Raw genomic sequence first — 15474 nt, 5'->3', positions numbered from 1 at the left:
CAACGTATGATTACCAGTAGTTATAAGTCAAGTTCACGTATTTCTTTTTGTAAAATGGAGGCTGACAAAATCTTGCATAAAAGCATGAGCCTACTTATAATTGATTATGCCCTAATAAGAGGGTGTTTCCCGTACAAGAGTCAGTATGTGATATATCGCTGCAAACCTTTGTATTGTCTGTCAATTTTTAACACTAAACACGAAAACGTTAAAGCGTTGTTAATCTTCATGTACAGGGTAATTTTAGTGTCAACGAAAAGTAAGGTAATCGTATTGCAAATTCTCATGAGGTGAGAACTGATTCATGTTTAGTATTGTTCATGTATTGTTAGCAAAATAGGAAATAAAATATATAGAATTGGCTTTGGAACGATCTTTTTAACTTACCTGTGTACACATGATACGGTATGAAATTATAATCAGTATTGGTTTAGGTTAAACTTCCTGTTTGTGACAAACATAACTGTAGCAAGTTTAATCAGGATATTGTGTGTAGATAAGGGCAGGTATACGTAATTTGGCGGGCTTTTGCTTTGTATGAAGTGTAATGAATTAAGAAATCATCAAGCTGCATCTTCATATCCCAACCTCACATAATATAAAGTGCATGTATACTTCAAAATCACACATTATTGATTTTTACATACTTAGTAATCAATACAAATAGAAATGTAGAAAACTTATTAAAAATGGTATTTCACATCCTAAATTTTATGGTAATATTGTACTTAAAGCGTGGAAATCACTATGTGATCCGTGTAAACTCATCGAACCTTTAAACAAACTTAAAAGTAAAGGTTATCGTACCAATACTCTTATTAGACCTCTGAATATAGTTAACATTGGCACTAATATCGATTTTGTCATTAGCAAATTAAAACATAATTAAATTGTATCTTCTATTGAGGCGGGATGTATAGAGACATAGACACGTTAATTTTAATCTCTATAGAAGTCGCTCTTCACTATCCTGCTACCTGTCGATACATTTATTTTTGGCATTGCATAAGTCATGTCTTCTCTGACTGTTCATAACGTTAAAATACTAAATTCCTGGGATGTGTTTTAGTTGATTTTAGTCTCTGATGCATGATTTTTTATTATTAATTGTTTTTTTTTTGGCTTTTAACTAGCTGTCAGTTACTGCGAGTACTCTTAAATCGTATTTTCTTGTTAATTCGACCTGATGATACTGTTTATAATGCTTTTTTGTTATTTTATATTAATATGGATCTTGTCTATATACCAGCTTTGAGTATTTGGAATATCTTCTAATTTTCACTTCTTCTAACTACATTTGTATAAACTTCAAGATTTACCTGTATTATTAAAACCGTTTTTTTTTCAAAAGTGATTATTTCGAAGGGTTAAATATTTCGCAGTGGTGTCTTGTCATGGCTTTGTTTATACTTGTTTGTTTGCTTTTTGGCCTTGAATGTTTGTTCCTAATATTTTATTAACTGTGCATTACCATTCAGATATCGCAGATCAAATTTATTCGTTCATAGTGTATTAATTTACGTTTTTTGATTGAGTTAAGCCTGCCAATTGATATTTTATCTTGTGTTTTTCTATGTTGTGATGTGCTATTGTTTCAGTAAAAGGTAGAAGGTTTGGTACCATTAAAACGTTTAATCACGCTGCAAATGTTTGCACCTGTCCTACGTCAGGAATCAGATGTACAATAGTTGTCGTTTGTTAATGTAATGTATACGTATTGCTCGTTTCTCGTTTTTTTTTTATAGATTAGACCGTTGTTTTCCCGTTTGAATGGTTTTACACTAGTAATTTTGGGACCCTTTATAGCTTGTTGTTCGGTGTGAGCCAAGGCTCTGTGTTAAAGGCCGTACATTGACCTATAATGGTTTACTTTTTTAAATTGTTATTTGGATAGCGAGTTGTCTCATTGGCACTCACACCTTCAGCATGGAAATGCCTATAATATACTATACAAACTGATAGACTATTTTTTGTAACAACACCATTACTGTGGAGTTAAAGTCTTATGGGATTGTAAGTATGTTTTATCTAATCACCTTGCACTTTCACATTTTGGCTGAACAATGTGTTCAATATTCTGAACAGTTGAACAATTTGGTTTAATAAAACAAATTGCAATTTGGTCAAATTTTGAATGAGTTGCAATTGCTGGATAGCAACACTAACAATCAAGTCACTGTAAGTGAAACGTTCAATTGTATGATTATGATACAATTAACAGGTTTCTTTTCAATTGTTATACAAATAACTAAGCTTACAAGCATGAAGTTATTCTCCAATAATGATAAGAAAATGTATTTGTAATTATATTTTTAAGAATTATATATAGAAGTAGAATTTTACCTTTTTTCAATAAGTGGAGCTTATTCTGTACATCTTTATCATTTCATTATTAAATGTAGAAAAAGTGCATTTACTTAGTATCTTAATCATCTCTAATCATATATCACTTTTTCTGATATCAATCTTGGTTATATCCCTTTCAATATCAAAAAGTTATTGGCAATTTTATAACAGTCAGGATAAAGATCAAGTTGGTCAGGTCAAGTTTTCTAACATTTAAAAAATTAACAAACAATTTTATTTTCATAAATTCTTATTTTGAATATTATAATTTTTCTTGGTAAGGAACTTTAATTTAATCAATTCTTTCAATAGCAAAAAAGTGTTCTACATCGATCAGGACATTAGTAAACTTACGTAAAATCATTTGAATTTTGAAGCACAATCTTTGCAATAAAAAAACTAAATACATTTAGAAAGCATTGAAAACTTTTAAACTTCTACAATGTTATAGCAACAAACAAAAAACGAAAATAGACGATACAAATTTTACGCCCACAGACTCACTACATACAAAACCTAAGACTGAGCAACACCAATACCTGCAAATCATGGTGATGATATCAGGTGCTCTGATAAACCTGTTCCACTAGTGACAAATGCCATATTGTTCATTGATTTCGTTTTTTGAATACATCAAGGAGTCCATTTCTTAGGGAGAGAGTAATGAAAAGTTGTTATGACAGTAGGAACTTTACGGTGGCGATCGCTGAGATAGATTTTCAAAAATTGTAATCCAATTAGAAAGGGTGCCCGTAGTGGTTTTTGGATAAACAAATAGCTGCTCGTCATAACATATTTACTTACCAACTATATATCAACAACGGATCAGGTCAATTGCGTAACAAAACAACTGCATATCACTCATCAGTTATCATATTTAAACGGTATAATTTTATCTAATATTTTGTACTGAAAGGGTCATACTAAATTTAATTATATCTAAAGCATAATACTATTGATTAGGATCCGCAAGGGGAATGTATTTTCAGAGTGAATATTAATATAAAACATGTGAAAGTAGAAAAGTTGAGGTTGTTTCGAATAATATTACATACGTTGACAAAAAATAAACATATTAATGATGACAATCATGGTAAATGCATGCTATTCGTCCTGTGGCAAATTAAATGCGTATTTAGAACGTTAACATAAAACAAAACCGTGATTTTCATGATCCTATAACTTCGGTTGGCAGTTTCGACTTTTTGAATATTAACACTACACTCCAATTCCAGATTATTACACAAAAGTGTTCTTATTCAATTGATGAAAAACAAAATTCAGTCAGAAACATGTCAAAGGCAAAAAACAAAGGATACAGACGACTGTATTCTAGCCGTTTTTTATATTGTGTTATGAGAACAAAGTTTTGAAAATCATCTGGAAAGTTTATTGAAAAAGGTTTATTTATGCGTTCTTTTCTATAATATATCAGTAATCGCACAGCAATTTGTATTTGCACAGACCACCAAAGAATCAAGCAGTGTGTTGATTGTAGGAAGAAATTTAGATGAGTGCATCCATAGAGAATCAACATTTGTAATATCTGACCATTTGATGGTACCTGCTATGTATTCGCTTTCAAAACTACACAGAGAGCTGTCAAATATCGTTTACTTGGCATATACTTTTGTAATGAAAGCTTTGCAAGTATTGATATAAACTTTATTCTAAATGTAAAATATTCCTTGGACTTTTTTTTTTGAAAACACTTGATTCTTCTTTTAATTTGGTTGGCTGTTATTGCTCCGACTTTTAAAGGGGCACTAGCTTCAAGATATAAAGAAAATATGAAATATGATTATTTTGTATCAATCATTCATGAAAGTGAAATAGTGAAACAATATATCGCTTTAAGCAGCGAGTATGGTTCTTATTTTCTCTTAAAACAATAGCTCACAAACATTGATGATTCACTTGCAAGTTAATAGTTCGACCTCATTGAATTCGCGTTTAGTGAACTTTAATTTAACTCCTTACCTAGAGATTGATACTGCATGCGATGTGCGTGTTTAATCATTTAAAGAAAAAACAATGCCAACATTGAAAGTGAAACAAATCATTTTGTTGGCATATTCGATCGACAAAAAAATCATTCTTATACAGGTAAAAACGATGGTTCAAATATATATGTTTAATTCATAATATGAAATTAAACAGACATAGAAAAATCCAAACGTACCAGACTGATGTATAGTTTTATCTTCATATTTATGTAAACATTGCTGATATGACAAACGGACCTTTTCGGGAGACAACTCGACCGTGAATTAGTTGTCATCTAAACTAAAATCCATACGAAACGAAGGTACATATCATCGCGCCCATGCTCGTTATATTGTTTATTTTAGACTTTTTACAATTTAGATAAATGTTTATCATTGTTATAAATCAATTATCAGAATTTGACAGGTAGTGCTCCTTTAACATCCCTCCCATTTCTTCAAAGTCTTATCAAACAGCAACTTATATAGATATATATAATACTTTCTACTACAATGAAAGACAAGTGTTACTGATACATATATCTGTGTTTTATCCATTGGAAATTGGTCATAGTGTTATTCTTACTATGTTCTTTATTTTTATACACGTAAACATTACTACATTGTAAAATAATTTGGAAGAGAGAAATTAACAGTAATAATGTTGTTATCATAATAGGCACATTACCGTGGTGATCGTTGACACAGATTTGCAATAATGGTAAACCATCAAGTAGTGGTGTCCATATTTCATTTTAGATAAACATTTAGAAGCTTGGAATAACATATTTACTTACAAAAACTGCATTCCAATATCTTCTAACAAAGGATCAGGTCAATTGCATACCAAAATAAAACCAACTGCATATCACTCATTTATCAGTTGTCATATCTAAACAGGATAATTTTATCTAATCTTTTGTACTGATAGGGTCATACTAAATTTAAATATCTAAAACTTCATTAAATTAATTTGCGATTAAATATCAATTTATGCGTGAAACAGTGAAACTAGGAAGGTTAAGATGTTTCGAATCATTCTATACATTGACATAAACTTTTTAATTATGATAATGATGAATAAATGCATAACGGTCTGCGGCAAATTCAATAGCTATAAGAAGATGTGGTATGAGTGCCAATGAGACAACTCTCCATCCAAGTCACAATTTAAAAAATTTAACCACTATAGGTCAAAGTACGGTCTTCAACACGAAGACTTGAGGCTACACCGATCAGCAAGCTATAAAAGACCCAAAAATAGGACTACTGTAAATAGTTATCAAGGATTATAATTTAATACGCCAGACGCCCGTTTCGTCTACATAATACTCATCAGTGACGCTAAAATCAAAATAGTTATAAAGCCAAACAAGTACAAAGTTGAAGAGCATTGTGGACTCAAAATCCAATAAGCTGTGCCAAATACGGCTAAGGTAATCTATTCCTGGAATAAGAACATCCTTAGTTTTCGAAAATCTCGAAGTTTTGAAACAGGAAATTTATAAAAATGAAAACCATTTAAACGGGAAAACCAACGGTCTAATACATAGGTATATATATATATATATATATATATAAAACGAGAAATGAAAAACACTTTATGGTGCACATCAACAAACGACAACTACTGAAGATAAATCCCGGACTTACGAAAGGTACAAACAATTGCAGCGGGTTTCAACCTTTTAATAGGTAAAATTGAGAATGGAAATGGGGAATATGTCAAAGAGACAACAACCCTATCATAGAGCAGATAACAGCAGAAGGTCACCAACAGGTCTTCAATGCAGCGAAATATTCCCGTATCCGAAGGCGTTCTTCAGCTGGTCCCTAAACAAATATATATACTAGTTCAGTGAAAATTAACGCCATACTAAACTCCAAATTGTACACAAGAAACTAAAAATTAAAAATAATACAAGACTAACAAAGGCCAGAGGCTCCTGACTTCGGACAGGCGCAAACATGCGGCGGGGTTAAACATGTTTATGAGATCTCAACCCTCCTCCTATACCTCTAGCTAATGCAGAAAAGTAAACGCATAACAATACGCACATTAAAATTCAGTCCAAGAGAAGTCTGAGTCTTATGTCAGAAGATGTAACAATAGAAAATAACAAAATGACCATTATACATAAATTACTTCAGACTACTAGCACTTAACTGACATGCCAGCTCCAGACTTCAATTAAACTGATTGAAAGAATATGTCTTCATCGTATGAAAATCAGGCACAATCCTTCCCGTGATGGGTTTAGTATCATACCATCATAACATATATCAGAAGAACATAACCCGTGTCATGCTAACAACTGGTTTTCAGATTAATGTGTTTAATTCCGATGCAAAGACCCTATAAGTGAATAAATATTAACGCAAACATATGCAATCTTTAATGACCTGGCAACAGTATCGTAACTATATCCCTTCTTAATAAGTCTATTTGAAGGTTTTGTTAGCTTCTGAAGTGAATACTGACATTTTTGTGCTTCATAAAGAATATTTCAATAAAATATTGGATGTGAAATACCTGAACGTATAAGAAGTCTGCATGTTGAGCTATATTTACGAATGATATTCTTATACCGATGATAAAATTTAGCAAATGTTTTGACTAGTTTGTGATATCGAAAACCCTGGTGTAATAATTTTTCAGTAATGCATAAATTTCTCTCGTTAAAATCTAAAAACATTGTTACATACACGAGCGAATCGTTCAAGTTGCGATATATAAACACCGTAAGATGATGACAATAGTCCCAACTTTCACCCTTTTCTGAAACAATAGTGTAACATCACAACATAGAATGACACACTATGAAATATCAATTGACATTGCTCTATGCATATTAAGAACTATAATATAAACAACTGGCTTTTGATTATCCTACAACTTCGGTTAACAGTTTCGACTTTTCGAATCGTTACCCTATACTTCCTTAAAAGATTATTAAACTAATGCGTTCTGATATGATTAATGAAAATTTAAGTCCCAGAATGAAATGATAATTTCTACAAAATTTAGATCCGTGCGGTAAATAGAGAGACAAAATCCATAATATCTAAATATTTGATTATACCTGCTACCATACGTATTGGCTACGCAAAACTACACACAAAACTGTCAGATATCGTTAGCTTGGCATATAGTTTTGTAATGAAGCATATGCCAAAAATTATATGAACTTTATTTGGACTGTTAAATATTCTTTGGACTTTTTTTTATACTTGATTCTTCTATTCCTTTTAATTTGTTAAGCTTTTATTGCTTTTGTATTCTACTTCACTCAAAGTCTTTTACTCCTGCGACTTATATACATAAAACTTTCTACTGCAATGAAAAAAGACAAGCATGTTAGAGATACTTTCTAGAAATATTATGTCTCATGAGTTGATTAAAACTATATTAAATTTTTTACATCATCATTGTACGCTTCTGCTTTATTGACAGTTTATAGGTATTATATCCATGGTAACATATTGCAACTTTAACAACAATAATTTACAATACAATCTTGCATGATCAATACTCACCTTGATAAAGGTTATTAAACAAGTACATAAGGTTTGTATCATTGAGGAGTTAAAACGTGTTACTAAAAGTATGTGGTTATTGTTTTTATGTAGTGTTTAAATTTCTTTCTTTTTTTTGGAGGGGGGGGGGGGGTTATTTGATAGTCATTTAAAACTAAAAACTCTGCGCCTAAAACAGGAAAACAAAGTATCGTCACAAATATCAATAGTTGCTCAGCGCCAGCTCCAGTTTATAAGGGGTTCTTGTTACCCAATCGTATTTATGTGTAGTGTTTTGTCGACTGTAACAGCTGTTGTTTTATCTTTCCGTGTTTCCCTTGAATTTTTACAGTTTTTGTAATATATCATGAGCTGGTAACAGGAAACGCCATTTAAAGGTCTCGCAAGTCAAAGTTTACACAAGCACAAATATTGATTGATTGATTGGTTTTGAACGCGAATCTCAACACTATTGTGTTATTTCGTGGTGGCCAGTTTGTATTGATGGAAGGTTCTGGAGTGCCCGGAGAGATACACCGACCTTCCGTAGGAAAACTAACAGTCCTAGTCAATTAAGATTGGAATCGAGTGGACCTGTCCTGTACGGACAACATAACCTCAGTGTTGACACGCTAATGTTTCAGTAGTTTGATAACTAAAACTACACGGCCACCGAGAACCTTGACCAGTACAAAGATTGCATTAAGAAACCAAAATGAAAGATATCAAATTTACCCAATGATTGAATAACTACATGCGCAGTAAAGATTATTAATTGCATTTTTATGGAAAGTAATACAATTATCAGTGTGAATGAAATAGATTTCTGACTTTTTATGTTGGATTGCTGTCTTATTGACGTACACCCTGCATATTCTCACATCCTACCTATGCAGGGTCGTTCATTCTTCATTTTTAATTGTTTTGGACAATTTTCTCCATTCTTTATAAATTTTGCCCCTTATTATTTATTATTAATATACTAGTATCAGCACCTCATTATTCTGTATACTATTTGCGGACTATTTTTTCTCTTTTCGTTATTTATTTGGCGCTTTTCTATTCTATAAACCCAATCAAGACTCTCCTGACAACAAACTTGGTAAACAAGAAAAGAGCAATCTTCAAATCAAGTTAATCATATTTATAATAAGCATAGCAATTGCCCAATACAAAGTGAAAATGAGTGACGTACAGTCTATATCAAGAAAGATCAATTACATGATTCAGAGGCGAAACGTAAGAACCAAGATCGGCTGCCAAGGCAACAAACATGTTAATCAATTTCGGTTGCCGTTTTAGAATTTTACAGCGGTAAAAACCTACATTAAACGTCGATTTCCATTCCATTTTTACAATTTTATCGCCTGCAACTTTAAAATACAGTGAATTTTTACAATTTTATAATGTCCTTGAATTAAAAAAAAATGAATACATGTACATGCATGCTTTTTGTTAGGTTTTTACCCGATAATAAAAATGCGTCTTCATGCATATGGATATTCGTATTGGTCTTTTTATGTAACATATTACGAATAAAAAATAAACGGCGATATTCTACTCGCATTTCTATGTGTTATAAATACTGATAAAAAATAATTCTATTTGAATAAATGTATTAATATTCGATTATAATATTTTGAAAATATTTTTTTTTTTTTGGAAAAGGGGTTACTTTTGCGTCTTTTTTTCTAGAATAAAGCAGACTTCAGGTACTCGCAAAGCGATTTGCGTTCGAATCGGCCGCCAAAGCTTCCAGCAATGTATTGGTTGTGAGATGTAAAAACTGTATGGAACTTCTTTTGAAGAATGAAATGATAAATTCTTCAAAATTCAGATCCGTGCGCTCCATGAGAGTCAAAATCTGTGATATCTGAATATACCTGCTACGTATTGGCTACCGAAACTACTCACAAACCTTTCAAATATCATTAACTTGTTTTTACGTTTGTAATGAAGCATATGCACATAATAGTATGAACTATACTTGAAGTGTAAAATATTCTTTGAACTTAATATGCTTCTTCTGGTCCTATTAATTTGATTGGCAGTTATTAATTGCTTTCCGACTCTTCACACTTCGCCTCTTCAAAGTCTTATAAAACTGCAACCTATATACATGTCAATAAAACTTTCTACTGCAATGAAAAAAGATAAGTATGTTAGATTTACTTTCTAAAAGTATAATGTCTTTTGAGATGATTAAAGATGTAAATTTTCTATTTTACATCATGTTTGTATGTTTCCGCTTTAGTGTTATTGACAGTTTATTGATATACTATATCTATGGTGTCAAATTGCAACTTTGATATTACTTCCTGTATTGATATGAATAACAGTTTAGGACGAAACACAGTAAAGATTCGTTCCGTCTGAATTCCATTGTATTACTTTGATGATAGTGTTGCGTTAAATAATGAAAAAATATTTGAATATACTGTCGATATTAACACAAGGGGATTACTTCGAATTACAGCAACATACATTGAGTGTGTATGTAATATCTTTTATTAGCTAGCTTGCTAGCTGAACCCTCATTTAAGAGTAGACTAGTCCGACAGATAACCAATTTATCTGTCTGTGGGACCAGTGAATGTAATGTGCAGATCCTGAAATTGTAATTTTTATGAATTTCTGATGTAGAATAATAAATAAACTAACGACAAATTCATGATATTTTAATAAAATGAGAAATAAATTTACATGCAATGTGTACTGTTTTTATAAATTCATGATAAAGGTATGAGTTACGGACGGGTTTCCATAGCGCTTATACCCATCCTTGTGCAAAATTGATACAATGAGAAATAAATAAATATTAAGAGTAGTTCACGAACAGAGTGTGTAAGATAATTATTAATGTGGTATAACTTAAAAAATGTTTTGTTATTCAGCTTGTTGATATTAAACCAAATTCCACTATGCTGTTTTCGTGATGCGATTATGTTAACTGTCGAATAATGATACTATAACCTCATTTTCACTGTAGGGCGATTTATTTCTATTGTACATGCGATGCATTTTCACAGAAGGAAATTGTTTTTCATTATATAAAGTCTTAATTCAGCCGACTCTCTAAAAAAATTGATGAAGTCAGAATGATTGATTATATATACATACTTAGTGAGTGAAAGTCTGAGGAAATATATCAATAAATTCCTTACAAATTGTATTTATTGCAAATATAGTAATTCTATTTTCTCTAATATTATATCCAGATCCAGATCTATATGTAAGATAAAATTTATACAAACAAAGCAAAAATTCCACATCAGAAATGATTGCACTTACAGTGATAACTCATCGCATTTATAGCTTAAATGAATCGCATTCAATAATTAACATTATGGATTCTGCTGCTTTAATTACACTTTTTTGGACTTTGATCCTGTTATTATACATTAAAAAGTTATATTCTAATGAAATTGTGTTAAAACATACATTCAAATCAATTATTTTGTATTTTTAAAAGGTAAACAAACGCATTTTTCCCATCATCCTTTATTGTACAATAGACATACTCGCATACAACAGTGAAACAACTGGATTCGCGCTTTATATACACTGAGGACTAGACTACTTCGAAAGGAGAGTAGTATACCTAACTTAATAATGACTTCATGATTCAGCTAGCAAGAAAGCTTACCAAAGATATTACCTTTTACACACTCAATGCATTTTGCTGTAATCTAATATAAACAATAATAACTGTCCTTATCTAGATTTATATATTATATCAGTTTTACATGGGAAACATTATACAAATAGTTACGACAAAATGGACTACTTTTCGTTCCCTATTGTTATTTCTCTTTTCTGAGTGGTGATGTTTCTTTGGCCTTATCTTACAGTATTTGTGTATTGCAACTAGCTTACTATGTCCGTTAGTGGAGTGACGTAATATGTTTGAACGTAATCTACATTTGTATGTATAACTGGTACCAACTTATATCAGGGGTTTTGTTACCACGAATAACTTAGAATGCCTCTGCTGGTGGACTGTTAGTCCCCGAGTGTATCACCAGCCCAGTAGCCAGTACTCGGTACTGCCATGAAAATACGGATTGTTTTGTGTTATTAAAATTTGCTGTTACACAATGTTAGAAATTATTATAAATTAAGGAATGTATCTCCCTCATGCAAAGCTCTGATTCCTTTCGCGGATTTGGCTATACTTTTTGGACCTTTTGGATTATAGCTCTTCATCTTTTATATAAGCTTTGGATTTCTAATATTTTGGCCACGAGCATCACTGAAGAGACATGTATTGTCGAAATGCGAATCTGGTGTAGGAAAATTGGTACCGTTAATGATATTAGAACCTGAACTAAATGCTTCGGTACTGGCATGATTTATAACATCGTTTTTTTAACAAATCCGTTGATAGATTAAGACATTATAAAGAAAGGTTCTTATTTGTTCAGGCAAAGTTGAACTTAGATGGATTTGGCTATTGTTTTATGTCCCATTTTGTCTTGTGGCTCTTCGTGTGTTCCGGTAAATTCTTGGCTTTAAGTGTCCCTGTAGAAAGCAAATCTAGAAATGTGCTTCGGAAGCATACATGGTATAAAGTATTACTTCATTTTTTAAGAGATACAACTCATTGATTCAAATGTTCGTCAATAGAAAACATATTGCAATCGGGTTACGTGTCCCCATTTTTACAGAGATTATAGAGCCCGTAAATGTACATACGGTCCATATAAACTTCACGATCCTTTGATAACTATACAGGTATGAACACTTTCGATCCTACATCCGCTCGGTACCTACATGTTGGCATTGCACAAGGTCAAGTTTTGCTCAGACTGTTATGACGTAGGATTTGCACTAGTTTATATTTTAGTCTAGGAAACATGATTTATTTATTAGTTGTAATCGGCTTTGAACTAGCTTTTAGTAACTGTCAGTTCTTTTAAGTCGATACTTTACGTCTTTTAAAAGTCTTTTTTGTAGTTAATTTTTTGTGCTTTGTGTCGATCTGATGAGTCTAGCCTTTTTCACCTGAAGTTTACGCTTAATTCTTATGTTGTGCTGTTGCATCACTGTCCCAGGTAATGAGGAGTTAAGCACTCTCAAACATGGTTAACCCCGCCACATTATGTATGTGCGTGTTTACGTCAGGAGCTGATATTTCAGAGTTTTCTATCATATTTGTTTTTCATGTGTTGTTTTGTACATAAATCAGGCCGTTTGTTTTCTCGTTTCATTTGTTTTACATTTTGTCATATCAGGGCCTTTAGGATAAAGCGTACAGGGATCTAAAATAATCAAATTTCTAGACCACATATGTATCTTTTAATCACACCAAAGTTATGTATATTTGTTACCGAAACTAGCAATGCGTTTTTCTAACATACTATAGTTGATTCTAAAATTGTTTAAAAGCAGTAGTGAGATAATTTGCTTTATTGTATAGCAATATAATATTTCCCACAGAAAGTAACCAAAAGTTAGCGTGCAATAAATTTTAATATTGCACTAGTGCAATAAATCTTCAAAATTCATGACGTCATCAACGACAAAATCTTAGTTTACACCAATTTTTACTTTTAAATATTATATTGCTATACAATAAAAGGGTTATTGCATGAATATTGGGGAATATTGTCCCTCGTAGAACATATATTGCACTCGCAAGCTCGTGCAATATAAAATTCTACTCGGGACAATATTCCCCAATATTCATGCAATAACCCTATAATATTGAAAAAATGAAAAATAGAAGCAGTATTTTTTTGTTTTTATTTGATATACATGCTGTTTAGAAAATGGCTGTGACTTACTTTTCATGTAAGGTGAAATGCTTATTGAATACAAAAACAACAACAAAAAAATGTCCAGAGAAAAATCAAGTGTCCCCTCTCCACAAAACACTAATAATCGTTGCCTTAATAATGCAGTATGAATCAAATTGACTTTCATTATCATATTTATTTTGAATCGATAATTTTTTTTTTACGTAAAAAAGGGAGGGTTGTTCTACAATAAGATGCTTATGAATGAAAAAAAATCTAACTATAAATGTCAGAATGAATTAGCACCTTTAGCATGTTTAGGTCTGACTCATGTGAAAAAAGTTATACGAGTATAGGTCAATGAGATTGCGACCGAAAGACATAGAACATCAAACGATATCTAGAAGTCAGCATACGGTCTTAAAGAATAGACAAGTGTCTTCACTATAGGCCAAGCTCTAAATCGCTTAAACATGAGAAAACTTTATAAGATCGACTTCAATGCAAAACATGTTCACATCATCGTCCTGTGGTCTCTGGTAGATACAATCGGCAATCCTCGGGTGAATTCGCTACGCTCTTTCTTACGGAATCGGCCGAGTTGTGACGAATGTGGTAGATAGTGTCTTTTTAGAAATCATACCACATCTCCTCATTTTGGTATATATACAATTAGTCCAGTTTCCAAAATCCTCTACTACAAAGTTGCACTACAATTTAAGCTGTATATAATACACAATTTTCAGGTCAAGAAAGTTTTTAAAGAAAGTTAGCTGTGTAAGATTCAAAATCTTGGCAGTTAAAAAGTGAAAGGAGAAAACTGTAATACTGTTTTTAAGAACTTGTGAGAGACAAATAAATGGACACCCAAACCAAAAAGACAACATAATTCTCCCATGAATACCGATTGAATGCGTTAGTATGAACTTCAATTTTAGCTAAAATAAAAGGTTGTATGTTGTGTATATTTATTTGTGCATCGTATAAATCAAATCAAACGAGTGCATCCTTGTTAATTAATAGTTGTGGTCATTAACATATATACAACGGATGCATCTGTTGCTAACATGAGACTTTCCGCTCTTAATAACCCAACGAAAACAACGAGTCCTTGTAATAGATATTTTTATTTTTGTTATATTTAGTATTATGTTTCAAGTACAACGTCCTCCAGTAAGCATGACTTTATCTCTCGGATGTTATACACCGCTTGTTTCCAGAAACCCTTAGCAATATTGTTCAATAATCACCTAGTTAAAGGTTATCCAACAAGTAAATGTACAGTCGTCAATTCGCCTTTTCAGAATCTAAAGGACTATGGGTAATCTCATTGTTTGAACACCAAAATGAAAATAACGTTACGTCATTGGTTGAATTTCCATTTTTTAGAACGTTTTAAACCTATCACAACGTATAGGGGTACTTTTTTGAAAATATTTCACATAATACGTTAGATTCTAAATAGGCGAATTGTAACTACTCACCATTCTTACTACACTTGGCTACAATAACGTATCCTTGGCAGCAGACCAAGACGAAATACATTTTATACATTTTGGAATTCTCCTTGTTTAATACGAACACAGCATAAAATAGTTTTATAGTATTACAAGGGATTTTCCATATCAGCCCTATGTCATGCTTCAAACGAGTTTAACCCCGCCACATTCTGTATGTGCCTGTCCCATGTCAGGAGTCTGTAATTCAGTAGTTTGGTTTGTTGCTGTGTAAGATATTTGGTTTTTTTTTTGTTCTTTTTTTTTTTGTACATAAACAGACCGTTAGTTTTCTCGTTTGAATTATTTTACAGTTGTCATTTCGGGGCATTTTATAGCTGACTATGCGGTATGGGCTTTGCTCATTGTTGTTGGCCATACGGTGATCTATAG

General features: G+C 31.9%; 1 protein-coding gene across 1 annotated transcript in view; it reads right to left on the bottom strand.

Annotated features, from left to right (window-relative positions):
* Positions 1-15474, bottom strand: part of LOC143059406 (beta-1,4-galactosyltransferase 1-like) — a 361910-nt gene that overhangs the window by 195655 nt on the left and 150781 nt on the right. The window lies entirely within an intron of this gene.

Source organism: Mytilus galloprovincialis, chromosome 14 (assembly GCF_965363235.1).
Source record: "Mytilus galloprovincialis chromosome 14, xbMytGall1.hap1.1, whole genome shotgun sequence".
NCBI classification, from domain to species: domain Eukaryota; kingdom Metazoa; phylum Mollusca; class Bivalvia; order Mytilida; family Mytilidae; genus Mytilus; species Mytilus galloprovincialis.
Note: the sequence above shows the minus strand (reverse complement) of the source record. Positions and strands in the feature narration are given on the sequence as shown.